Below are 27,164 nucleotides of genomic sequence, written 5' to 3'. Positions count from 1 at the left end.
CCTATACCACAGCTCAGGGCAACACTGGATCCTTAACCCACTGAGCGAGGCCAGGGATCAAACTTGCAAGCTCATGGTTCCTGGTCAGATTCATTTTGGGTGTGCCATCATGGGAACTCCTGTGTTTAGAATTTTTAATGAAACTGCCAAAATATTTTTTTAGTTTGGCTGTACCATTTTGTGTTCTCATCAGCAATGTATAAATGATAGAGTTTCTCTGCATCTTCTCTGGCTTTTGGTGGTGTCACTTTTTTTTTAGCCATTTTTTTATAGGTTTTAATATTGTGGTTTTAATATGTATTTACCTAATGACTAATGAGTTGGGTCTTTATTTACCATCTGTAGATACTCTTCAGTGGAATGCCTTTTCATATTTTTTGCCATTTTCTCTTTTCCCTGTTGAGTTTGGGAATTTTTATACACTGTAGATATCAGTTCTTTGTCAGATATGTGATTTGATAAATATTTTGTCCCAGTCTGTAGTTTGTCCTTTCATCTTCTCTGCATTAGTCACAGAGAAGAAGGTTTTAATTTTGGTGTTTCATCTATTTTAATAATGTTTTCAAACAACCAGTACTTTGTTTTATTGATTATCATTATTATTATTCCGTTTCCAATTTTATTGATTTCTACTCTTTATTTCCTTTCTTCTGCTTGCTTTGGGTTTATTTTACTGCATTTTTTCCCACTAGATCTTGAGATGGGCTCTGAGAATACTGATCTGAGACTTTTTCCTCTTTTAATATACATTTAATGCTATAATTTCCCTATAAGCTTTAACTAAAACTCAAATTTGGATATGGTTTATTTTTATTTTTGTTCAGTTCATTCATTCTTTGGTCCATGAACTATTTAGAAGTATATTGTTTGGTTTCCAAATGTTTGGAGATTTTTCCATTCACTGTCTGCTCTTGATTCCTAGTTGGATTTTCATTGTGGTCAGATAACACATTCTGCATTACTTCAATTTTAAAATTTTTTTGAGATTTGTTTTATGGTACAGGATATGATCTATCTTGGTATGTGTCCCATAAGCACTAGAAAAGAATGTGTTTCTATTGTTGTTTGGTATAATGTTCTATAAATGTCTATTATATCCTATTAGTTGATGGTTCACTTTATGTCCCTGAATATGAAATAAGTTAATAGCTATTCTATACCCTCGCTGGTTTCCTGTCCAGTTGCTCTATTAATTTTTAAATAAGAGGTGTTTAAGTAATTGCAGATTTATTTCTCCTTTCAGTTCTGTCAGTTTGCTTCACATATTCTGAGGTTTGTTTGTTGGTACCTACTCATTTAGGATGATTATGTCTTCTTGGCGAATTTGCCTTTTTATATTCCTATAATGTGGCTCTATGCCTCTGCTAGTTTTCTTTGTACTATATCCTACTTTATTTAATATCAGTATAGCTACTCCTGCTTTCTTTTGAATATTGTTTGCATGATATATTCTTTTCATTCTTTTATTTTCAACCTGCCTGTATCATTATATTTAAAATGAATTTCTGCCACTTCAGTCTATGAATTTCTGTCTTTGATACTCAGGCTCTTTACATTTAATGTACTTATTGATGAGTTGGGGCTTAATTCTGCCATTTTATTTTTTGTCTTCTCTGTTTTTCATTTCTCTCTTTTCTTTTTCTTGACTTCTTGTGCATTACTTGAACATTTTTTAGAATTCCATTTTTATTTATCTACATGGTTTTTGTTTTTATCTTGTTTGTTTTTGGCCCTGGCATGCAGCAGCTTAATGTGGGATCTCAGTTCCCAGACCAGGAATTGAACCCAGTCCACAGTGGTAAAAGCACCAAATCCTAACCACCAGACCACCAGGGAACTGTCTATACTCTTTTTGAGTGTATCTTTTTATGTAGCTTTTTTAGTGGTTGCTCTAGGTTTCATATCACCTGTATATATAACTTATCACAGTTTGCTGGTGTTATTTTACAAGTTAAAATAAAGCATAGGACACTTATCTCCCAGTGCGTCCCTTTATTCCCCCCATTTATAATTGCCTTAAATATTTTCTCAGTATGCATTTAGAACCACATCAAACAGTGATAGAAAGTTTTGTTTCAACCATCAACATAACGTAGGAGACTCAAGAGGAGAAGGAGAGTCAACTGGCGTGATCTTTTGCTTACCATATTCTTCCTTCCTTCCTTTTTTATTGTTTCTTTTCCATTTAGAGAACTTCCTTTAGCTGTTATTTTAGGGTAGACCTGCTGACAACGACTTTTCTTTTCTCTCACCTGAGAACGTCTTGATTTCTTTTCGTTTCTAAGGGATACTTTAGCTAGACGCAGGGTTTAGGGTTGACAGTTCTTTTATTTCCCCACTTGAAAACTGTGGTGCCATCTCCCTTTGCACGCCATGATTTCTAACTAGAATATGTGCTGTCATTCAAATTGCTTTTCCCCTATAGGTAAGAAGTCCTTCCTTTCTTTCTCACTGCTTTCGGATTTTTGTTTTGTCTTTAATTTCTAGACCTTTTATTCTCTCTGTGTGGATAACCTTGATTTTATCCTATTTGCAAGTCCCTAAGCTTCTTGAATCTGTAGGTTTATTTCATTCCCAAATTTGGGAATTTTTCTTGAGTACTTTTTCAATTCCCTCCAGTTTCTCTTCTCCTTATGGGACATTGATGTTAGATCTTTTGCTGCAATCCTGCAGGTCCCTGAGACTCCTTTTGTGGGGTCAGTTTTCTCTCTGTTGCTTAGATTATATGATTATTATTTTTTTCTGTTTTACACTTCGGTGCAGATTCTTCTGTCCCCTCCATTCTACTGTAGAACCCTCCATTTAGTTTTCTGTTTCAATTGTTTTCTTCAACTCCAAAATTTTCATTAGTAAGTCTACAAATAACAAATGCTGGAGAAGATTTTGAGAAAAGGGAACCCTCCTACACTGTTGGTGGGAATGTAAATTGGTACAACCGCTATGGAAAACAGTATGGAGGTTCCTCAAAAAACTAAATATAGAACTATCATATGACCCAGCAATCCTACTCCTGGGTATATATCCATAAAACAAAACTTTCATTGAAAAAGATATGTGTACCTGTTCATTGCATCACCATTCACAATACCCAAGACATGGAAACAACCTAAATGTCCACTGACAGATGACTACATTAAGAAGTTATGGTACATATACACAATGGAATACTACTCAGCTGTAAAAAGAACAAAATAATGCCATTTGCACCAACATAGATGCAACTAGAGACTTTTAAACTAAGTGAAGTAAGTCAGAAAGAGAAAGGCAAATACCGTATGATATCACTTATATCTGGAATCTAATATATGCACAAATGAACCTATCTACAGAAAAGAAACAAACTCATGGGCATGGAGAACAGACTTGTGGCTGCCAAGGGTTGGGGGAGTGAGTGGGATGTACTGGGAGTTTGGAGTTAGTAGATGCAAACTATAGCATTTGGAGTGGATAAGCCATGAGATCCTGTATAGCTCAGGGAACTATATTTAATCACTTGTGATGGAACATGATGGAGGATAATGTGAAAAAAAGAATGTATTTATATGTATAACTGGGTCACTTTACTGTACAGCAGAAATTGACAGATCATTACTAATCAACTATAATAAAAAATGTTTAAAGAATAAAAATTTTTTTCATTTGATTCTTCATCATACTATTTCTCTGTGGAGAGTTTCCCTTTTTTGAGGCCCTCTATATATTAAGCTTATTTATAATTACTTTCTGAAGCATTTTTATGATGGCTGCTTTAAAATATTTGTAAGGTAATTCTAACGTCTCTGTCATTTTGTTGTTGGCATCTATTTATTATCTTTTTTCACTCACTTTGAAATCTTTTAGATCTTGGTATGACAAGTGAATTTATGTTGAAATATAGACACTTTGGGCGTTAAAACATAAAGCCCTGAATCTTTTTTTTCTTATGATTTTTATTTTTTTCCATTATAGCTGGTTTACAGTGTTTTGTCAATTTTCTACTGTACAGCATGGTGACTCAGTTACACATACATGTATACATTCTTTTTCTCACATTATCATGCTCCATTATAAGTGACCAGACAAAGCTACACAGCAGGATCTCATTGCCAATCCATTGCAAAGGCAATAGTCTGCATCTATTAACCCCAAGGACCCCAAAACCCTGAATCTTATTTAAACATTCTATTTTAGTAGGTTTCTTCAGACACTGACAGCTCTGACAGGAAAGGGATGAGGGCATCTTGTTGCTGTTTAGTGGGTGTAGAAGTCCAGATTTCTCACTTGGCCTTTATAAATACCTGGTGGAAGGCAGGGAGGGTTGGCTCCTTGTTACTGCTGAGTAGGATAAAAATTCTGGCTCCCCATTCTGCCTCTACTGATACTTAGAAGCTGGGAGGGTTAAGAGTGCTTTGCTACTGCTCCCGTGTGCCCTCCATTGACACCATGGGGGTTAGTTTCCTCCTTACCACTGGGCAATGGTTCAAGTCCCTACTTTCCTTGGGCCCTCTTCCAGTACAATCCAGTGGGAAGGGGAAGAGGTACCTCATTACTGCCAGATAATGGAGAAAGTTCAAGCCCCCTACTCTGCCTCCTCTAGGACCACCCCTGATAGGGGTGTTGAATACCTTCCTAAAGTCTGGTGAGGGTGGAAGTCTAGGCTCCCTATTTGCTGATTTAGACTAGGGAGGGAGCCACAATTTTGGGTTTTTCCTATGTTGTTTAGCTGCAGTAGAATGATTATTTTCTAAAATCTCCTTTCTTGCTAGGCTGCCCCTTTCATGCTCATTTGGCTAAATGGAGCAGGCTTTTTTTTTTTTTTTTTTTTTTTCCTTTCTTTCTTTTTAGGTTCGAATCTGCAGCATATGGAAGTTGCCAGGCTAGGGGTCGAATTGGAGCTACAGCTGCTGGCTGCAGCCACAGAAGTGCCAGATCCAAGCCACATCTAAGACCTATACCACAGCTCTTGGCAACGCCAGATGCTTTAACCCACTGAGTGATGCCAGTGATCGAACCTGTGTCTTCATGGATACCAGTCGGGTTCATTACCTCTGAACCACAGCAGGAACTCTGAGAGCAGGCTTTTGTTGGAGATCATTTTCTCTTTCTTTCTTTCTTTCTTTCTTTCTTCTTTTTTTTTTTTTTTTTTTTTTTTGGTCTGTGCCCGTTGATGTTCTCAGGTTCCCAGCTTCTCCACCAAGCAATCTGGGAATATGTAAAGCAAAAAAGAAAACTCAGGGAACTCACCACATTGAGGTCCTGAGGCCTCTAGCTGGTTTGCATTCTTCCCTCTACCTTTCAGATGCCCCTTAGATTTGTTTTGTGTATAATGTCCAGAGTTTATAATGGCATTTAGCAGGAGGAATTGGGAAATGTATATGCATGCCTTCTTCTGGGAGGCAATTGTATTTATTTATTTTTTATATTCTGCACACTATTCCTTATTATGAATGTGCCGCAAATTATTCAGCTCTTTCCCTACTAATGAGTTAGTGCCACTAAGAAAATACTATAATATTTATATTGGTACCCACATCCTAACATATTAGTGCATTTATTTCTAAGATATAGTTTCCTAGAAGTGGGATTGTGAGATCAAAGTTCATGTGTATTTTAAATTATAATAGCTTTTGCCAGATTACTTTATCAGTTCATATTTCTACCAGTAATACATTTAATTATTAAAAAAAATAAAAATATTACATTTTAGTATATTTTGCCATATCTCCACCAGTGATAATTATTGACCTTACTATATTTTTTTCCAGTCTTAGAACAAAGTAATATCTCATGCTCTAAATCTTGTTCTTATTCCATATTTTCACATATTTATTGACTATTTGTAATCAGTTTTCTATTATTTACCCCTTCATGACTATTACCCTTTTTTTCTGCTGGGTCATTTGTCTTTTTAACTCTTCAATTTGTAAGAACTCTTTGAAATTATAGACCCTTTATGTGCCATTTGCCTTATAAATAATTTTTCAAAAGGTATTGGTTATCTTTTGCCCTTGCTTATGGTATCTTCTTCCATATAAATTTTTAATTTTTATGTAATAAGAAATGTTTATCATTTCTTATATCAGCCCTGTTGTTATTACAATCAATAGCCTGGTATGTCTACTTTGCAAATGTTTTCTCTGTATCTTTTCTTTATTATCCAGAAATTACTGAGAGGGGCCTGATCTACTTTAGTTAACTATAAAATCATCACTCAGTTTGTTCTATTGAAAGTGAAATCTTTCTCACTTACAGGCAAATAAAACCTACAGTACTCACAGTATTTGGGGAAAAATAACTAGTTTTATCTCCTCTCCCCCAATATTTAGACAGATTATTGTATTTTCCTGTCTTATTGCATTTTCTGTCAGCAGAAATCCCTGACTATAAACTGATTTGTCTGAAATAGTTTAAATGTGTTTCACTTTTTTAGCATAAATCTATTAAGTTTCAATAAATATTCCTCATTGAATTTTTATCATTTTAGCATTATTATTCTCTTTAGCATTTCTATTTAATGGTTGCATAACCTTATTTTATTAAATGACCATTTCATAGCAACTAATATGTTAATTTCTTTTTATCTTTAATTTGTTGGTTTTATGATTTTTAAAAGTTGATGTTCTAATTTCCACCATTTCTGCATTCAAAGGAATAATTTTACTGGTCATAGTGCATTATGATTATTATTATGCTATTATTAACATTCTTCTTCTTTTTTAAATAAATTTCCAACTTACAGGAAATTTGGAGAAATACTCACAAAACTCATGCATATTATTTGTCCAGATTTACCTATGTAATGATTATCCAGACTTACCAATTTTAACACTTTATCATTTTAAAAACATTTTTCCCATTTGCTTTATCATTTACATTCTATTCTCCCTGGTTAACTCATGCTTTGTTTTTGCCAAACTAAGCAAGTACATGTATACTTTCTTATTTCTTCTTTTTTTTCCACAAAAGTTAGCATTCTATTTTTGTTCTTTTGCATTTTTCTTGTGTCGCTTAACAATATACCCTGGAGAGTACTCCTTGTCACTTTAAGGAGAGTCTTCATTCTTTTTTTTTTTTTTAATAGCTACGTAGCACTCCATTGTGTGTAAGGACCACAGTTAAGTTATCTCCTATGTTTGGGCTATTAGGTACTTTCCAATATTTTTCAAATACAAATAATGCTGAAAAGCATAATCTTACACATATGTGTTTTCATATTGCAAGAGTACGTAAAAGGTAAATTTCTAGAAATGGGATTACTCAGTCAAAGTCTTGTATCCATTTGCATTCAAACCCATGATATATGGAAATTCTTATTTCCCACAGCCTCACCAGGTGAATATATTCTCAGTCTTTTAATTTTGCAGGTCTGGTAAGTGAAAATGATCTCTCAGTGTACTTCAAATTTGCATTTCTTGGGGGTTGTCGTGGTGCAGCAGAGATGAACCTGGCTGGGAGCCATGGGGGCATGGGTTTGATCCCTGTCCTTGCTTGGTGGGTTGAGGGTCTGGCATTGCCGTGGGCTGTGGTGTGGGTTACAGGCACGGCTTGGATCCCAAGTTGCTATGACTGTGGTGTAGGCCTGCAGCTGCGGCTCCAGTTTGGCCCCTGGCCTGGAAACCTCCATGTGCCGCAGGTGCAGCCCAAAAAAAAGAAAAAGAAAAAGAAAAAAAAAATTGCATTTCTCTTATTATGAATGCAAATGATTATCTTTTCATATGTATAATGGCTGTTTTGTGTTTTTTTGTATGTCTTTATGAATTGTTGTTCATGTCCTCTGCCCATTTTTCATCAATTTTCGGCCATTTTCTACTCTGGAGTTTTGAAAAGTTTGCTGTAAATTAGGGGTATTAATACATAGCTCTTATCTATAATATATGTTAACAATATTTTCTCCTTGTCATTTGACTTTTGTTTTTCCTTATGGAGTTTTCGCCGTGTAAAAGTTAACTTCATTTGTGATGCCTTGCTTTGTTTGAGGTGAATTTATCAATCTTTTCTTATATTGCATCTGGACTTAGGATCAAAGTTAGAAATCTGGTCCCCACATTTAGGTTATACTGTAGTTCACTCATAGTTTCGTCTTTGTCTTATATGCTTTCCTCTTTTTTAACATAATGTATTATTATTTTAATAAACATAACTGAATGTCTGCCATTCTTTAATTTTAGATTCTTACACCTATGTTTGTTTATAGTTGAGATTAGTTACAATTTTCTATATATTGTGCTATCTTTAATATAAAGTTATCCTGGTTTTATAAAAGAAATTTGAGTTATTCCCAACTTTTTCCATGATCAGAAATATTTGAATGTCATTGGAATTATCCGGTTTTATAATTACTCAGAATTTGAGAAATATTTATTCATTTTTTTAATCTCCTTTTTATAGAAGTTGGTCTGTGTGACTTTTTTAAGTCATTTGGAAACTTTCATTTTCTTAAAAAATCACTCATTTCCTGAACATTTTCAAATTTGTTGCTGTAGATCTGTGTGTAGAGAACTCTGCATGGTAAAGAGGGACCAGGTGCATCTTCTCTCTTGACTGTCTAATCTATCGAGAGGGAATGTCAGGAGTTCCCATTATGGCTCGGCAGGTTAAGAACCTGATATAGTCTCCATGAGGATGCAGGTTTGATTCCTGGCCTCGCTCAGTGGGTTAAGGATCTGGTGTTGCCAGATCTGGCATTGCTGTGGCGGTGATATAGGCTGGGCAGCTACAGCTCTTCTTTTACCCCTTGCCTGGGAACTTCCATATGCTGCAGGTGCACCATAAAAAGAAAAAAAGAGAGAGAGAGAATGCCAGAATATTGTTTTTTTAAATATCATGACTCCAATTTGTATTATAATACTTCAGTGTTATTTCTCTAAGATTCCACATAAATGGATAAAACTAGAGGGAAAATCACAAACTTGCTGTTGCTCTCCAAACTTGTAGCCTTGTTTGTTTTATTTTATGCAGTGCCATATAATTTCTTTTACTCAATAATCTGGTGATTTTGATTTCACATAGGCACATTCTTAGTGTAGTGTTTTCCTATGGATTTTGTGACCTACGAGAAATTCTAATTATAGTAAATAAAATTACTAAAATGTTTAGAGGCGATACCAAAGCATTTGCTGGAAATCAAGAAAATGATGTCAGAAAACCAGAGCTGCAGATTTCCCTGGCGGCTAGGCAGGGGAAGAGTCTGGCCACTGTCGCTGCGGTGGCACAGGCAAGAGCTGCTAATGTGCCTTTCTCTAGTTCTCTCTTAGAGACCCAAATATATGATTGACAGAAAGCGTCAGGAAAATAACTGATTTCATTGATCACCATTTGTCATTTAGATTCAGAGAATACTAGATCTGGAGAAAAGATTACCAATAATTAAATCAGCCTTTCACCCTGTAAACAAAGATATTAAAACCTTGACTGGATGCCTTGCTCAGAGTTACCATCAGGGATGGGTGGTTAGTGGTAGAGCCAGGACAAGAAGCCAGTTTCCCTGCCCCCTGCATCCAGTTCTAATGCTCTTGCTTCATTTCCCTTCCCCTCATTTAGGAGAAGTATTCACGTGTTGGACCTAGTGCAGGTTCCGCCAAACTTCTCCTTTCAGTCAAAGTGAATCAGTGCACCCAAAAAGAGATGTGCACTTGGAAATTGAGAATTAAGTTTTGGGGTGAAGTTATTTCTTTAGGATCTGTTAGTAAAGCCCACTCGCCCAATAGAAGGCTAACAGAAGTTAAAAATCTTGCAGAGAATTGAATGACTGAGGTATTCATCTATTGCTCTTGTGAAACCAGGTGAGAGTCTAAAGTGACGCTGGCTGTACAGGTGGTGTCCTCAGTAACACAGGACCCACGCACAGCCCTTGACCATTTGCCAGCTGCTTTGTAAGTCCCCTAAAACTATGCAAAATGCAAAACTGAACCAAGGAATTTCAAAGCACCAGTGAGCCTAGCAGCTGCCTCGTGGTTTAAAGAATATAGAGAATAATCAAAACAATGATTCTCTGTCTGACCCCCAGAAAGATAGTGAGCCTTTATCTTCAAACGTTTTCTTCCCAAGCAAATCCATCGCTTTACACGCCTGCTGAAATAAAGCACTCTGGTGGCTTGTCTCTGAGTGGAAGACTCTTCCCACCTCCCCTGCATTTCTTCAGAGCAGCAGCTTCATCATTGCTGAAGTGTGGGCCAGTGGAGCAGCCCCAGGGCTCCCAAGCCTTATAAGAATGGAGTGGAATGTCATAGCAGAAATGCATCTGTGGGGAGAGAAGGGGCTGCTTCTAGAGAGTGAACGGTCAGCTGAAATCTCAGTTAAAAGCCTGGAGTCTGAAGTGAATCAGTGCAGTTCTGACAAATAAGGGAAACGGGGAAAGGCATAACAAGCGAGGGTGGATCGGCCTCAGCCTGCTCTCTGTCATCTTTACACCTTCTCCTCTGGAGAATCACAGAAGCTTACTGTTTGGGAATTTTCTAAATTTAAATTAAAAGCTGCAGTTTATTCATAGAAGTTATTTCTAATCAAATAAATGATATAATAAATGCTTCTATGTTCCAGTATTTTGGAGAATTAAAATATTTTGAGTCAGACGTTGCCATGAAATAGCAAGACATAAATATCACAGGGATAAGAGTACCAAATTAAAGAGCCTCTTTTTAAAAACCTTGTCAAACACTAAAAGTTTGCCAGGCAATTTTGATACTCAGAGCAGCTGGAGTTGGGGAGGCCTGGCTGGGAAGAAATGTCAAATTTCTAGAAGTTGTAAGGAAAAGGCACCATGTTCTTCCTTTAGCAAAACAGAATGTCCTGCCGATGTGTGAGTTGGAACTGAGAGGTGCCACCTCTTGCATGGTCCCAGGCTGTGCACAGGGGCTGTCTGCCAGAGGACTGAAGTGTTCTTTGTAGATCTAGAAAAAGATGAGCTCAAGGCAGTTTGTGACTCCATTATGCTATACTGTTTGTGAGGATAACTGGAAAGAGAAAGTTGAAATTAGTTTTTTAGAAAGGGTCTGGTTCTCTCTTAGTACAGAGAGATGGTTTTTAACCCATGTGGCACAGAGGTCTCCCTTTTGTAGAGCAAGGCTCTCCTCCAACACAGAGCGGGCAGGAGGTCGGGCATTCTGGAAGGTGCTGCGAATGGTGGGGCTGAGGACAAGTCCTTCTTTGTCACCAGAAACGATTGAGTTTTCAGGTAGGAGATAAAGCCCGAGGGCCACATCCTTGGCCTTTTGGTTGCACATGCGTGTAGCATCCCAACTCTAATTATCTTGGGATGTTGTTCAGATCAGGCAAGATGTCCATATTCCACGTTCTTAGCCTCTTTGCTCACAACAAGCCTTTTGAACAAGAGGATGTATTGTACCTGCTCCTTCCCATCTGCTCCCTGCTTCTGCTTCCACTTATACAACCATTAACATCGTCCACGACACTGATAAAATGAAGGTGTAGATTATCTTAGATTTTCAATAAATCACTTGACAACTACCTAACCTAGTCATATATCACAAGCATATTTCTACCATGGAAGGACACACACAGCTATTGATTTTTATTAGGCTTGCATTAAGCACTTAGCAGAAGACAGCAATAAATTAGTAATCACCTCAGTGTTTTCCAAGTTCAACTGAAGCGGCACATTAGGGGAATTCCAAGACACTATATCAAATACACACTACATGATGAAGGACAGGGCAGGGGAGAGAGGAGAAAGAGGACGCTGCATGAGAAAAATGGGAACAATTAAACTGTAAGAGTATGCTGGGAAAAGCATGGCTCTAAAGGTTGATATTTTTGTATAGCATAAAGTGAAGTTGAAATCCCAGAGTGTCTTCCTTTCTTGGTAAGGTATTTGCACTTCCAGTTAAGACTGGTAAATATAAATGACTAAATCTTATTCCCAGAAGGATGTTAGTATGACCCAACCTGCCAGGTTCTGAAACGAATTTGACTCTTGTTTTGTCAGGCAGGTACCATGCAAACTTCCACTGCCCATAACCAAACACTGAAGATAATACCCAGAGTAGAGAGAAGTGTAACTTCATGTGCCAGGGCTTTTCTCTGCCAGCTGAAGGGAAAGGCAGTTGAGAAATTTGCCTATTCCATTCTCTGCCCTGTAGAATCTATCATTCATAGTAGTTTGTCATCCAGCAAGAACATAGTGACACATAATGGAAAGGAGAAAATTTGCAACCCCTTCCCTCTTGTTTTGTAGTTTAAGGGTCACTTTCTTTGTTCCTTCACTCACAGAACTGTGGTTTAGAAACCTGCCGTTTCAGTTTTTACTGTAGCTCCATCATATACCAGCTAGGTGACCTTGGATAACTTACTTGATATCTCTACATCCTTAATTTCCTCATCTGTAAAATATGGAGAATTATGGTACCTGCTTCTTAGGATGGTTATAAAGATGAAATGAGTTAACATTTATAAAATACTTAGAACATTGCCTGGAACTTAGTAGGAAGTATAGAAATAATACCAAAAAAACAAATAAATGAATTGGTTTTGATGGCCTCTTATTTGCTAGATACAGATCCAGGTACTGAGGTATAGTGGTGAATAAAACAAAGTCCTGCCCTCATAGAACTTTCTACCAGGGAAAATAGGTGATAAAAACAAGGCAATATATGAGTTAGGGTTGTGGTTGTTACAGACATCTCAAGCAAAACAGAAATAGGGAGGGTGGGGCTGGTTATTATTGGTAAGGATGGTCAGAGAAGGTCTTTTGGATAACGTGACATCTGAGCAGAGATTTGAAGGAAAAGAGAGCTCTCCAGAAATGTGAGGAGAAGAAACATCCTAAGCAGAGGGAACAACACTGGCAAAGTCCTGGGGTTAAGAGTAAGTTTGCTTGTTATACGAAGAGCAAAAATAGCCAGAGAGAAATGAGTGGGATGAGGGATGAGGAGAAAGAGAAAATAGACTGGGAGCACATAAGCTGTGGTCAATCATCTAGCTCCAGGAAATAGGCTCAATTCATAAATTTAAAGAGACCCTAATAATCCACTTTATTCCAAGGGTTTATTTTCCCATCTCCTTGTTTCACTAGATTTTAGTTACTTAAAATAAAGGAATAGGTGGCAGAAATCCAAGGGGCCATTAACAGATGAATAGATAAACAAAATGTGGTGTGTCCATTCAGCCTTAAAAACAAAGGAAATTGTAACACATGCAACAACATTGGTGAACCTTGAAGACATCAAGTTAAGTGAAATGAGCCAGACACCAAAAGGTAAATACTTACTGCAGGATCCCTCTCATATGAGGTAGTCACATTCATAGAAATGAATAGTCAAATTCATAGAATTTGAGTAGTTAAATTCATAGAAACAGAAAGTAGAATGGTGGTATCCAGGGACTGTGGAGTGAGGAGAAAGGGGAGTTGTTTCATGGATACAGAGTTTTGCAAGATGAAAAATTTCTGGAGATTGGTTGCGCAATGATAGCAATGCTAAACTGAACACTTAGAAATGGTTAAGAAGATAAATACTATGTTGTTTATGACACCACAATTAAAAATTTTTAAATTAAAATTAATAATGCAGTAACATAGATTCACCTTCATACCACAGACATCCAGGGGAGCTGTGCACCAAGCAATGCACAGAGAATCTGCGCTCTCTGAGTGTGTGCCTGAGGCGGGGATGGGGGGGTGGAGGCTACATAAAGGGACATCTAATGACAATTCCTATTGTTGAGGTTGGATTTCTTTTCACTTTGGGGTTAGCAAATATAAATTAATGGGTTACATTACATCGTAAAAATTACTCTCTAGCTTAGATTCTGTGAGAATAGGGTGTAATTAAGAGCCATTTATGTTATTGTCATTTTGATGATTTCTGAACAATAGATTTTTCTCCTGTGACTTTGCTGTGCAAAAACTGCCACCTGCCATTAGGCAATTGAAGTGATGTTCCCGGCTCCAGTCCCAAGCTTTCCCAAGCAGCAGCTGGCTTCAACTTGACCCCAAAATGGAGAAAATACATTTACATTCAGACATAAGGGTACTAAAAACCCTCAAGAGGGTACGTGTTGTCTATATGCTTTTAACAATACCTGCCACAACAAAAAGCACAATTTCCATCTGAAATAACACTTTTGAATAGTATTTTTCACAGTCATGATTAAGCTGTTTCTGCCCATTATTGCTCAGAAAAATGCTCTCTTAACAGGAAGAAAGGACAAAATAAAAACAAATTAAAAATGCGAAAGCCCAGGCAGTGCTATGCATGCAATCTCTTTCTGCTGGGGTCCTACCCTCAAGGTGCTTGAACCCTTTTCTTCCCTGACATGAGTTGCATTTAGGCCCTGACTGCAGGACAGAGCTCTCAGGGGTTTTCCTGTGGTGGGGGGATAAAGACCATGAATGTATCCTAGATAGGAAAGAAGCAAGGTAACAGACCTCAGCAGACTTAAGAGATGTCCACCTGAGTTAGAAAATGCAGATTCACAGAATACACATTCTTCTCAAGTGCACATGGGACATTCTCAAGAATTGATCACATATTGGGGCACAAAGCTAACCTCAACAAATTTAAGAGTATAGAAATTATTTTAAGTATATTCTCTGACCACAATGGCATGAAACTGGAAATAAACCACACAGAAAGAAATGAGAAAAAACCTGCTACATGGAGACTAAACAACATGCTACTAAAAAACCAATGGGTCAATGAGGAAATCAAGAAGGAAATTAAAAAATACCTGGAGACAAATGATAATGAAGACACAACCACTCAAAATCTATGGGACGCCACAAAAGCAGTGCTCAGAGGGAAGTTCATAGCAGTACAGGCCTTCCTCAAAAAAGAAGAAAAATCTCAAATCGACAACTTAACCCACCACCTAAATGAATTCGAAAAAGAAGACAAGCAAAACCTAATGTCAGCAGAAGGAAGGAAATCATAAAGATCAAAGAGGAGATCAATAAAATAAAGATTCAAAAAACAATAGACAAAATCAATCAAACCAAGAGCTGGTTCTTTGAAAAGGTAAACAAAATTGACAAACCTCTGGCTAGACTCACCAAGAAGAGGAGAGAAAAAACCCAAATAAACAAAATAAGAAATGAAAAAGGAGAAATCACAATGGATACTACAGAAATACAAAAAACCATAAGAGAATACTATAAACAATTATATGCCAACAAATTTGACAACCTAGAAGAAACAGACAACTTTCTAGAGACTTATAGCCTGGAAAAACTGAATCAAGAAGAAATAGATCAACTGAACAGACCAATCACTAGAAATGAAATTGAATTTGTCATAAAGACACTCCCTGCAAATAAAAGTCCAGGACCAGATGGCTTCACCAAGCATTCAAAGAGGAAATTATACCCATCCTCCTTAAACTTTTTCAAAAGGTTGAAGAAGAAGAAATACTCCCAAAGACATTCTATGATGCCACCATCATCCTATTTCCAAAAATCAGACAAAGGTACCACCAAAAAAGAAAACTATCGGCCAATATCTTTGATGAATATAGATGCAAACATTCTCAACAAAATTTTAGCTACCCAAATCCAACAACATATCAAAAAGATCGTACACCACGACCAGGTGAGATTCATCCCAGGTGCACAAGGATGGTTCAACAAATGTAAATCAATCAATGTCATACACCACATTAACAAAAGAAAAGTCAAGAACCACATGATCATCTCAATAGATGCAGAAAAAGCATTTGACAAAGTCCAACATCCATTCATGATAAAAACTCTTACCAAAGTGGGTATAGAGAGAACACACCTTAACATAATCAAAGCCATTTATGACAAACCCATAGCAAATATAATACTCAATCGAGAAAAACTGAAAGCCTTCCCACTAAAATCTGGAACAAGACAGGGATGCCCACTCTCACTACTGTTATTCAAGAGAGTATTGGAAGTCCTAGCCATAGCAGTCAGACAAACAAAAGAAATAAAAGGCATCCAAATAGGAAGAGAAGAGGTAAAATTGTCACCGTATGCAGATGACATCATATTATATATAGAAAACCTGAAGGACTCAACCCAAAAATTGCTTGAACTGATCAAGAAATTCAGCAAAGTAGCAGGATATAAGAGTAACATTCAGAAATCATTCGCTTCTTTTTTTTTTTTTTTTTTTTTTGGTCTTTTTGTCCTTTTGTCTTTTCTTGGGCCGTACCCGTGGCATATGGAGGTTCCCAGGATAGGGGTCTAATCAGAGCTTTTGTTGCTGGCCTACTCCAGAGCCACAGCAATGTGGGACCTGAACCGTGTCTGCAAGCCACACCACAGCTCACCACGCTGGATCCTTAACCCACTGAGCAAGGCCAGGGATCAAACCCGCAACGTCATGGTTCCTAGTCAGATTCATTAACCACTGTGCCACGATGGGAACCCCAGCCGCATTTCTGTATACTAACAATGAAAGAGTAGAAAAGGAATACAAAAATACAATACCTTTTAAAATTACACCCCAAAAAGTAAAAAACCTGGGAATACACATGACCAAGGAGGTGAGAGACTTATATGCCGAGAACTATAAAACATTAATCAAGGAAATTGATTAAAGAAGATGTAAAGAGGAGTTCCCATCGTGGCGCAGTGGTTAACGAATCCGACTAGGAACCATGAGGTTGCGGGTTCGGTCCCTGCCCTTGCTCAGTGGGTTAAGGATCCGGGCGTTGCCGTGAGCTGTGGTGTAGGTTGCAGACGTGGCTCGGATCCTGTGTTGCTGTGGCTCTGGCATAGGCCAGTGGCTACAGCTCCGATTGGACCCCTAGCCTGGGAACCTCCATATGCTGTGGGCGCAGCCCAAGAAATAGCAAAAAAGACAAAAAAAGAAAAACAAAAAAACAAAAAAACAAAAAACAAACAAACAAAAAAAAGAAGATGTAAAGAAATGGAAAGATATTCCATGCTCCTGGGTTGGAAAAATTCATATTGTAAAAATGGCCATACCACCCAAAGCAATCTATAGATTCAATGCAATTCTTATCAAATTACCTAAGACATTTTTCACAGAACTATAACACACAATCCAAAAATGTATATGGAACCACAAAAGACCTAGAATTGCCAAAGCAATTCTCAGGAACAAAAACCAAGCAGGAGGCATAACTCTCCCAGACCTCAGGCACTATTACAGAGCCACAGTAATCAAGACAGTGTGGAACTGGTACCAAAACCGACAGACAGACCAATGGGACAGAATAGAGAACCCAGAAATAAACCCAGACACCTGTGGTCAATTAATCTTTGACAAGGGAGGCAAGAACATAAAATGGGAAAAAAACAGTCTTTTCAGCAAGTAGTGCTGGGAAACCTGGACAGCTGCATGCAAAGCAATGAAACTAGAACACACCCTCACACCATGCACAAAAATAAACTCAAAATGGCTGAAAGACTTAAACATAAGACAAGACACCATCAAACTCCTGGAAGAGAACACAGGCAAAACATTCTCTGACATCAGCCTTACAAATATTTTCTCAGGTCATTCTCCCAAGGCAACAGAAATAAGAGCAAAAATAAACCGATGGGACCTAATCAAACGGACAAGCTTTTGCACAGCAAAGGAAACCAAAAAGAAAACAAAAAAGACAACTTATAGAATGGGAGAAAATAGTTTCAAACAATGCCACTGACAAGGGCTTAACCCCTAGAATATACAAGCAATTTATACAACTCAACAGCAAAAAAGCCAACAACCCAATGGAAAAATGGGCAAGAGACCTGAATAGACAATTTTTCCAAGGAAGATGTACAGGTGGCCAACAAGCACATGAAAACATGTTCAACGTCCCTGATCATTAGAGGAATGCAAATCAAAACTACCATGAGATACCACCTCACACCAGTCAGAATGGCCATCATTAATAAGTCCACAAATAACAAATGCTAGAGGGGGTGTGGAGAAAAGGGAACCCTCCTGCACTGTTGGTGGGAATGTAAGCTGGTACAACCACTATGGAGAACAGTATGGAGATACCTTAGAAATCTATTCATAGAACTACCATATGACCCAGCAATCCCACTCTTGGGCATGTATCCAGACAAAACTCTCCTTCAAAAAGACACACACACCTGCATGTTCATTGAAGCACTATTCACAATAGCCAATAAATGGAAACAACCCAGATGTCATCGACAGATGATTGGATCAGGAAGATGTGGTATGTATACACAATGGAATACTACTCAGCCATAAAAAAGAACAAAATAATGGCATTTGCAGCAACAGGGATGGAACTAGAGACTCTCATCCTGAGTGAAGTAAGCCAGAAAGAAAAAGACAAATACCACATTATATCACTTATATCTGAAATCTAATACACAGCACAAATGAACCTTTCCACAGAGAAGAAAATCATGGGCTTGCAGAAGAGACTTGTGGTTGCCAAGGGGGACGGGGAGAGTGTGGGGTGGATTGGGAGCTTGGGGTTAATGGATGCAAACTATTGCCTTTGGAATGAATTAGCAATGAGATCCTCTTGTGTAGCAGTGGGAACTCTGTCTAGTTACCTATGATGGAGCCTGATAATGTGTGAAAATAGAATGTGTACATGTATGTGTAACTGGGTCACCATGCTGTACAGTAGGAAAAAATGCTTTGGGGAAATAATTTAAAAAATTAAATTTTAAAAAATGCAGATTCCGAGATGATGTGCCTCTGTAACCCAAGATAAATTATTTCATGTGTGTGGTTGTGTGGTTGGAGAATGGTTTAAATGGACTAAAACTGTGTGGGAACCCATGAGCTGAGCTGCCGTTTGAAAGAATGAGCTAGTATGACATTGGCTTCACTCAGTGTATCTGCCATGATTTCCTTCATGTGATTTATATATACATGATTCTCTTCTTTATTCACCAAGTCAACAGTTATGAATTCACTTATTCTACAATTTATTTGTAACCCCAAAGTCAACATCCTGGGGGGCTTTTCCAGTCATCCGTGGACATGCACAGAGCAGTGGTGCATGTCCCCAGAGGAGGCTGAACACTTCCTGTTTCAGCTCATACTGTAATGAGGGTCCTTTTCATGGTCTGTTTAGTGCCACATTTTCTGTGTTTGTTTTAGTTGCTGATTTCACTCCTGAAAATGGCCCCCAGGTGTAGCGCCGAAGAGCTGTCTAGGGTTCCTAAGTGTAAGAAGGCTGTGATTTTTTTCTTACAGAGAAAATAGGTGTGTTGGGTAAGGACATTCAGGCACGAGGTATAATGCTGTTGGCTGTGAGTTCAAATCAATTACTCAGTGTAGCTTAAATATAATCTATAATCTTTAAACAGAAAAACACACCAAAAAAAGAGTATATGTTGATTTGTTGACAAACATGTGACCAGAGGCTCACAGGAACCTAAGCCTGTGTTTCCCTTAGGTGCAGTGTCTCAGAATGCAGTGATTCAGTGTTAAGAGCTGCTTTAAAGCACATAACTACCAGAAATAATGAAAACTGACTATATTTTCAAAACTCTGAGAAAGATTTTTGCTGTTTAATTAGAAGAACAAGCATGATATCTAAAACAATGGTGTTTTTAAGCAAAATACTTTTCTTAGACTGTGTCAGTTGTCAAGAGTGCGTGTATATATATGTTGAAGTTCTCTCGAGGTGCAGTGGGTTAAGGATTAGCCTTGTCACTGCTGTGGCTTGGGTCATTCCTGTGATGTGAGTTTGATCCCTGACCCAGGAACTTTTACATGCCTCAGGCATGCTCCCCCAGCAAAAGTATATGTACACACACACACATATAACCACAGCCTCAGACAGTCTTTGTTAGCTTTAAATAGTATTTTTAGTGTGTTTATATCCATATTGGTAAATAGAGTAATAATACAGAGTCATAGTTAAGAGTATAGATTTTGGAGTTCCCATTGTGGTTCAGTGGTACCAAACCTGACCAGTACCCTTGAGGACGCAGGTTTGATTCCTGGCCTTGTTCAGAGGGTTGAAGGATCCAGCGTTCAGTGAACTATGGTGCAGGTCACAGATGTGGCTCGGATCTGCATCATCACAGTTGCGGCTAGGATCTCTCATTGTTGTGGCTGTAGTGAAGGCTGGTGTGGACCTAAAAAAAAAAGAAAAGAGTATAGATTTTGTCATTAAATAGATCTGGGCTCTCCCTCTTACCAGCTCTGTGATTTTCATGCTACATACCAGATGGAAAAGTTGTCTAAGCCCGAAGCTCGGTTTTCTCATCTATGTTAAAGAGGATAGGAGTTCCCTTCGTGGCTCGGTGGTTAATGAATCCGACTAGGAACCATGAGGTTGCGGGTTCAATGCGTGGCCTTGCTCAGTGGGTTGGGAATCCCGCGTTGCCGTGACCTGTGATGTAGGTCACAGACGCAGCTCAGATCTGGTGTTGCTGTGACTTTGGCGTAGGCCAGTAGCAACAGCTCCAACTGGACCCCTAGCCTGGGAACCTCCATGTGCCATGGGTGCGGCCTTGGAAAAGACCAAAAAAAAAAAAAAAAAAAAAAAGAGGATAATAGTAGTTCCCATTTTATAGAACATTTGTGAGCCTTAACAAGATGCACAAAAATTAATAAACACACTTCCCTGCATATAGCAGTGCTATGTTTTAACTATAATTATTTTCTGAGTCCGATAATAAGTAAAATTTGGAAGAAAATTTGTCTCTGAATTGTTCCTTATGGAGTTTATGGTTGGGATATTTGAGGGAATAGAGGAAGCATAATAACCGTGAGATAGAAATTAGAAGCTCTTTTGAAGATTCATCTGTTGTTTATCAACCCGGCTGAGGTGAGCTATGCCCACATCTTTGTGTTTATCATACATTCAACAAATATTTGTTATGCACACAAAGCTATGGGACAAGAAGGCTTTCATATTAGTCAACAAGACATATTAATTTTCTAAGTCCATTGAGTTAGACAGCATTCTGCTATCTGGCTGACATTCTGTCAGCAGATGCGTTACAAAGAGGACCCTACTTAGATACGTGCCAGACGGTGGGCTTACAGAGCCCTCTGCCATCCTCCGGGCAGAGATCATGTCTTCCCTGTCCTGTGCATCTGTCTTGAAGTTTGCACAATAGTGCTCTAAGTAGTGTGAGCACAGTGGACATTTGCCGGCTTCTCGGCGCAAGCCCATTGTGTGTGTGTGAGCATCCATGCTTGTGGGGTGCAGGAAGGATTGGCGAGAAGGTGGGGTGGCTTCTGCAGACTCACAGTCGGCTCTCCTCCCTGAAGAACTGGGAGCCATCCCAGCAACACGGATGGTCACACAAAGCCTGGAGGGAAATAAACTGCCCGAGGCGGTGGTTCTTAGCCTCTTTTCTGTCCCAGCCAAAGGCTGTGATAACCCACTGATCAGTAACGCTGGCTCTAATGGGCACTGATTATTAAGGAGGAAGTACGATTGTGTGCAGTGTGTGTGTGTGTGTGTGTGTGTGTGTGTGTGTGTCGGGGGGGGGGGTTGTCAGAATATCTTTGAGGCAAAAGCAGCCTGAAGAAGTCCCTGAAGTGATTGTGACACACCTCCCTCCCCTCGGCAGAGTGTGACATTTCCTTCTCACATTTCTGCCTGGTGAGAGGGGAACACACACCTTGTCACTTCACAAAATGTCCAGTTCTAGCTCAGTGCCCACATTTGGTGTTTTCTTAGCCCTTACTTCATTGTTTAGAGTGACTTGTTCTTAGTCATGCCTTTAGGTGGCTTAAGGGACATATCTTAGATTCTCTTTCTGGATCACTACCTAGTCCACATCACCACCCAGGCATTCTAAACATCGGAAATACGTGTACCTGTTTAAAGACCTTGTATCATTTCTGCCTAAGGCTCTTGATTTCCGCCATTGGTCAGTCAGTCTCCCTCGCTCTGTGTCGCAATTGAATAACAGAAGAGCATTTTACTTTGATCTTCCTTGTTTGTGGGAAAACATGTCCTTTTTGAACTCTAACCTTAAAAAGGGGGGGACTTTAAAAGGAAATAATGCAGTAGAGAAAAGAGTTATGTCGGCAGTTATCCAGTTCCTTTTATGTCCTCTTTGAATCTGCTACTTATCAAGATATCTTTTGTATACTTTTTTATAGTTTCTTCATCTGTATTCCAGGTGCTATTGAGAAATTTTTTTCCTCTCTCCAGGAAAAATATACCTCACTATTGTCTGTTTCAGCTATGAAAACCCAGCGATTACCAGTCTCTTCTGCATATTAGTGTTCATCAGTAACACTAGCTATTAAACCAATTCAAGATGAAAGTTTGCTTATGACTCAAGAAGTCTGAAGAGAAACATGTAATAAAACACTCCTATTAATCACACTTAGAGTAACAGAAGAATTGAAGGGAGAAAAGTTCTAACCGTAGAATTTAGAGAATTGAACCACTGAACTGGTTTGATTTCCTTATACACACAGCAAATGGAAATTAATGGGTGCTTTGTTTCCCTTTATGAAATATTTTATATATCACATTTCTTTTCCTAAAAAAAAATCACATGAAATCTATCAGCTAATGGAAGATGAATCATCTCAAGTATATAGCAGAAAAATTATTTTTAACATGAGATAGCCAATGTAAAAAATAACTTTCAGAATAGTTTATTCTGTTTATTATTTTCCAGGCATTCCCTTGGCTTCTGACCAAATTATCCTTAAAATGATTAGTTTAGAAAGCCCTTAACTCCCACACAATCATTCCTAAGTCTAAACACAAACAAAATTTGCCATTATTACGAAAGAATTAAAGCTAAGTGTTATGTTTTGTTTTTTTAATTTTAACTGTCACAACACACAGTGAAGCAAACCACCAAGTCCTTATTTAAGGGAATTCAATTACATTGCTTTTATTTTATTTGTCTTTTTAGGGCCACATCTGAGGCATATGGACGTTCCCAGGCTAGGGATTGAATCAGAGCTGTAGCTACCGGTCTATGCCATAGCCATAGCAACTTGGGATCCGAGCCTACACCACAGCTCACAACGACGCTGGGACCTATACCACAGCTCACGACAACGCTGATCCTTAACCCACTGAGCAGGGCCAGGGATGAATCTGCGTCCTCATGGATGCTGGTCAGGTTCATTAACCACTGAACCACAATGGGAACTCCCAATTACACTGCTTTTACAAGATTTCATTTAGTAGGTAGCTAATGTTGTTTTAAAGAACTGAAATTTTTATGCTGTGCTACTACCCTAATATCTAGAAACAGCTTGTTTCTAAAGCAAACTGTAAAAGATCACTTATTTCAAATATTATTTTCTACATTTTTCTGGTTTCATAGCAGTCTTGGTGGCAGCGATTATTCATAACTTCTGCAAAATGTAGGAGGAAATGTACAATTTGATTGTAAAGATACTATCTCCCTTCTAGCTACATATAATTTACTATTCTTATAATTCTCTAATTAGTATTGTTTCAGTTTGTGGAAAGATGGACCTCTTTGTACTGTTAAGCACGCTGTAGGTTTGGATTGCACGACCAAGAAGTTCTGTCATTGGGCTATTCCTGTCTAATGTTTTTATTCACAACCTGAAGACATGTAACTACTCACCAGCTTTTGGATGTCATGAAGGTGGGAAAGATAATAGATATAAAAGATGATGGAATCATGATTCATAAGTATCTTGATATGTTGTGATGATGGGCTGGAAGAGCAATAAGATGATATTTAATAGGGATAAAGACAAGCGCGTAAGAACCATGATTGAGCCTTGATTGCAATAAAAGAAGATCAAATATTGGATTGTGTATTCGTTAAGGTTCTCCAAGAAACTGACATCAAAATGAAATTAAATTTGCAAGGATTTTCTGAAGAAAATGCCCACGAGAAAAAAATGTGGAGGGAGCTGGGAAAGGCCGGGAGAGCCATCCAACTATGATGCAAATCTGACTTCTAGTTAAAGAAGAAAAGACAGGTTGAAAGTGAACTACGCTGTTTCCTTTATCATACCTGAATCAATGACTGTATAAAGCTTGTCCAATTTCCCTAATTCACAAATCCAGTACCAGTTCCTACAGCATGGTAGAAGCAGGTGTCCCCTTTTGTTACTTTATTTGCCGCAGTTTCTGAAACAATCATAAAAAATAATTCGGATTTAAGTTGCCTGTACATAAAGCTCATCTTAATTGCATACACAAACTGGGACAGAATAGCAGAATACTTAACCTGTACTTTTCTGAAGCAGAGATGTAGTCTACGGTGCCATTCAGAAAGGCTAACGGGGTCAGGCCGTCTGCATCAAGGCCCGTTGGGCGAAAGTAGTCATGAGGGAGGCATGAGAAAGGCATCAGAGGCGGCTCCATCCCCCTCGTTTAAAAAGGCGATTCATCCAAACCTTTGGGAAAATGTCGGATTGACTTCTTTGATGCTCCAATACTTCATAGTGAATGTGTTAGCTCTGAATAGAAGTATCTCTTTCTTCCTTATTAGGTCAAGAGCTCCAATCTCATAGTGATTGCAAAGACTCATGGCTTCCTTCTGCTAGTTTTGGGACTGGACCCACATCTAGACACAGTGGTTTACAACCCATGAAGCAAGGGTTCATGCCAAGGTTTGATCAGGAGAGAAGTGGTTTCCAGCATATCCTCATTTATTTGGGAAACTAAAAACTGAATCAGTAGGAGAGGAAGAATTGAGAGAAGAGTGTGCTACTCATTTTACTAAATCTTTTCCTAAAATGAACCAAACACTGGCACAGTGAGAGTGCCCAGACTCATTCCTCATCTTTCCTCATCTTTCATATTTTATCCATCTCTCGTTTTATTTCTAGTTTGACCACTGTCCATTATTTCAACCCTTTCCTTTCATAATCTTGTAAAACCAGTTAAGAACACTATTATAAATACACTGACCAAGAAAGAATTTAAGCTGCTTTTCAAATCTTTCTCATTTATTCGGTAGAAGACTGAATTTTTCAGGCCATACTAATAATTCATCTTACCAGGACATATTTAACAAAGCACTAATTTGTCCTCTTAGTGTCATTATTGTTTAATGCAAAAGAATTAGTGGCTATCTTAAAAGTCGTTCTTATTTTGAACCCTGAGTTATTGTAATTGGTGATGAGTCACAATAACACTAAGGGGAAATCCAGAAGCTATTTCTCATCCTCTAACCTAAGACACCCTTCTCGCCTCTGCCGTAATTTCTTTCCTGAAAAATGAAGTTGTGCCAGTTATGTCACTCCACGGCTTGAAGACTTCTGATGAATCCCTGTGGCCTAACAGATAACATTAAAACATTTGAGAGAATACAAGGCCCATTACAATTTGAACCTAGTTTTAACCTCAATACCATTTTTGGCTATTGTCTTATTTTGAGAATCACTTTACACCATAACCAGGTCAGAAGGCCTTCCAAGGTTCCATGCCTTTGCTTGGGCCATTTCATCTGTCCAAAAAGCCCTCTATGAACAACTCTACCTGCTCTAGCCAAGGTTGTTTATCCACTCTTCTCACCTCTTTCTCACCTCAGCACAGTGCACCCGTAAACATGTCACTGGCAAGTCCTGTGCTTTACCCACCAAGGAATGCAAAAGAGTCAGGTGAAGGTATCTGTCCTATCTTGATACCTCAATCTTCTTTCCTGTTGATCAGCCATAGGTCCCACCTCTTTCCAAGAGTTTCCACTCCTCTGAGGTAATTAAATATATAAGTTGAACGTCTTAGGCTCACCAGACCAAAGTGAAGAGAGAGAATACTTACCGATTTTATGTTTCTTTCTTTCTTTTTTTTTTGCTATTTTTTTGGGCCGCTCTTGCGGCATATGGAGGTTCCCAGGCTAGGGATCTAATCAGAGCTGTAGCCGCCGGCCTACGCCAGAGCCACAGCAATGCAGGATCCGAGTCGCGTCTGCAGCCTACACCACAGCTCAGGGCAACGCTGGATCCTTAACCCAATGAGCTACGGCAGGGACCGAACCCGCAACCTCATGGTTCCCAGTCGGATTCGTTAACCACTGCGCCACGACGGGAACTCCCGATTTTATGTTTCTGAGCAGTGATGCCCCGTACAACTTTCTGCGATGATGGGAACACATCTGCATGGTCCAGGATGATAGCCACTAGTCACATATGGCTATTGAGTGTTTGGCATGTGGCTAGTGTGATGGAGGACGTAAAAATTTTAAGCTGAATTTTAATTAATTTAAATTTAATTTAAATTGCTGCATCTACCTCAAGTGGCTGCCGTAATGAATAGCACAGTTCCAGAATCCTCATAGGCCTGGAGACTAACACATAGGACTGTTATTCCAGGATTAAGCTCTTGATAGTACAAGAAAAAAAAATGAAAATGGATAATGGTCATAAAATTTAAGACACTACTAGGTTTATATGGTTGCAAAATTATTTTCTTTCTCCATTCTTCAGGATTTAGTTATATACAATCCAGCCTACCTAATTTTGCACTGGTTTTCATATAGCTTTTTAAATGTTCTACAACTTTCCCTTGGTATGCAAGTTCTGTTACTCTAGAATAATAACCCCAGGTTTCTGGTTTATTAATTATTTCCTTACACCTTTATGAGTGTGCTGCAGATAGAAAACATGTATTAAGTGCTATTGAGTTAGTGGTTGGGGCTAGTCAATAAAATATTAGACAATAAAGATCACTTTAATGGGAAATGTAGAAACCTAGAAATCATCCCTAAATGGATTGAGTTAGCATTCATAGCAGTTATAGTAAAGAAGGCAACTTAGTATGTAAGTTAAAGCACAAATACGGATGCCACGTGTACCTCAGTGGTAATTCAACCTTCATTTTCCTTTCTGCAAAATGAGGAGGATGAGGATAACGTGCAACCCAATGAGATAATTCATGTAAAGCAGTGTCTGATACAGAATAAGTATTTAAATGTTCGCTAATATTATTACTTTGACAATGACCATCTAATTGGATATTATTATTATGTTAGCTGACATTATTATTCTGATAAAGATTATCTTATCAGATTTATTATTTCATTAGTATTCTGATTTATGTAGCTCTTTAGAGTTGACAAAGCACTTTCAGAACATAATCTTATTTGACTCTCTACCTAAGAAGGAGGTAGATATTTAAGGCAGGTAGATAGACCCACTTTATAAAAGAAAACTGAGACTTGAAGCAAATTGGCTAAGCCCCCAAAGGCCGAGCTGTCTGCAGACTCCAAAGCCCACACATGGCTTACTAGGCCATGCGGCCTTCATTATTGGTAATCACCTTGCTTTTTTAAGAGATGCTAATTAATTCATTTCTTCATCTCCAAATGCTTAATCTAATCTGGGTTT

The sequence above is a fragment of the Sus scrofa genome, chromosome 11, assembly GCF_000003025.6.
Source record: "Sus scrofa isolate TJ Tabasco breed Duroc chromosome 11, Sscrofa11.1, whole genome shotgun sequence".
Taxonomy (NCBI): domain Eukaryota; kingdom Metazoa; phylum Chordata; class Mammalia; order Artiodactyla; family Suidae; genus Sus; species Sus scrofa.
This window is presented reverse-complemented; position numbering follows the sequence as displayed.